General features: G+C 33.8%; 1 long non-coding RNA gene across 1 annotated transcript; it reads right to left on the reverse strand.

Moving 5' to 3' along the window:
* Positions 1–348: 348 nt before the first annotated feature.
* Positions 349–1,432, reverse strand: LOC148852373 (uncharacterized). Its single transcript, XR_016098605.1, has 2 exons — positions 706–1,432; positions 349–610 (listed from the first exon to the last, which is right to left on the reverse strand). It is a non-coding gene; the product is annotated as an uncharacterized LOC148852373 (long non-coding RNA).
* Between the last annotated feature and the right edge of the window lie 459 nt (positions 1,433–1,891).

Consider the following 1,891-nt stretch of genomic DNA (forward strand, 5'->3'; position numbering starts at 1 on the left):
AAATGGATAAATAACTTTTCCACCTAACTACTGAAAATTACCAACACTTAAATGGGATAAAAATATTTTTTAATAATAAATTTTTATAACTGAAATGGTCATTATCATATTTAGGTGAAAAATTAAAAAACATGAACAATTAATCGCATAAGAAAACGCTTACCGAGATAAATAACCCAACGAAAAGCAAACGGGACGTTAATATAAACGTACAGTGGAAATTCTCAATCTGCGACTCAATGATATGTGCGTAGAAATTTTGCTTGCAGGTGAGACAAAAGATTCGGATTCGGACTCTTTAGTTGATGGTAAGGAAGACAAAAACTAATGAATACACAATCTCAGACGGAGAGAGAGAAAAGAGAGAAATTTTCCATTAACAATGTTTATTAATGACATTGGTACACATCCCACACCATTAACACACCTTTATTTGTGAATCACCGAAAGAGTTGAAACAAAGAACATGACTTTTATGTATAGAGATACAAATCACAATCCATCACATGATGCTACACAACATAGCGGCTGCTGTATGAATTACAACATGACCGACAGCAGATTTTGCAGCAATTACAGCTATCCTTTTTACGAGCGCATTGCTCTGAAACTGCAAGAAAAGTGAAGCAAACATGAAAGCATTACAAAGACCAAGTATTAATTAACAAATGAAAAAATAAATAGGTTAAAGTATTTTGAGCTTACCTCGGTAGAGTTTTTCTTTTCTATTTTATTTCTCAAGAATTGCAGTGCTGCAAAGTTATCGACAAATTTTTTGTGGTTTTCCATGGCGGCCTTTCAATAAAGCATAACAGTCGCAGTCTAGACTTTTGTCACAGAAGCATTCCATGCATGTAAAGTAAATTTCCTTTATCAATATTCCGCACCCACCACAGATTAATCTTGCTGTGGAGATGTAAAAGAAGACAATGGCTTGGTTGATACAAATATGTAGGAAAATCAAAGCAAAAATTAGGATTAATTTAAGAGATCAGAGTAATATAAATATGTTCAGTGAAAATACAAGGATTAAAAGTACAAATATGGACTGTATGCAAGATTTTGCATTGAATATATTTGTATTTTACACTCTTCCCAAACAGATCCAAGCTAGACAAAAATAAATCAGAACTTTTAGTCAAATCATTTGCATTCCCATACTTTTCCCCACTTGTAATGTTGCTAGTATAAAGATGGGTCTGCTACTAAGGTCATTAAGTTAGCTTCCCTAAATTAAATGACCCAATAACCGGTCCACGTGGCAACCTATTTTGTGGAAGAAAGACCTCCAAGAGAGCTGGGTGAAAGAAGCCATGATCAAGGCTCTCATACCATGTAATGAAATTCATCCTTAGCGAAAAAATAAAGAGATCGAATAAAGATAGAAAGAGGAAGAGAGTAGTTGAATAAGAAAATAATCTCTGATTCCATTACTTATCGATCTGATCTCTAAACTACTTATAGACAAGTACAAAAGCAACAGTGTACCCAATAAAGATAGACTTGAACTCTATCATGTCTTCTGTTCATGTTCTACTCGAATCGGGTAGATGAGTTCTATTCGGACTGGACACTCTCCATGATATTATTATGATTCATTTAGTCTACGAAATTCAATTTAAACATTTTAACTTAAGGATTGTATTTACAAATTAACCAGGACCGATGAGTCTTCTAAATACAAAGATTTTCATAATTTATTTTAGAGGTAGGAATGAGCCACAAGCATGGAGCCTCCACACAAACTCTCAGCCACAGAAATTGGTCATCCACCCAAAGCAAATTTTCTAACTTACCGACATTTAAAGATTATGCAACTCAATTAGGATTGAGATGACTTCTGTCTCTTTCAAGATGGATGATATGTTTACATCGAAACTGTTCATCAAAG

Source organism: Nelumbo lutea, chromosome 5 (assembly GCF_056320005.1).
Source record: "Nelumbo lutea isolate HS-2025 chromosome 5, American lotus-T2T, whole genome shotgun sequence".
In the NCBI taxonomy this organism is placed as follows: Eukaryota; Viridiplantae; Streptophyta; class Magnoliopsida; order Proteales; family Nelumbonaceae; genus Nelumbo; species Nelumbo lutea.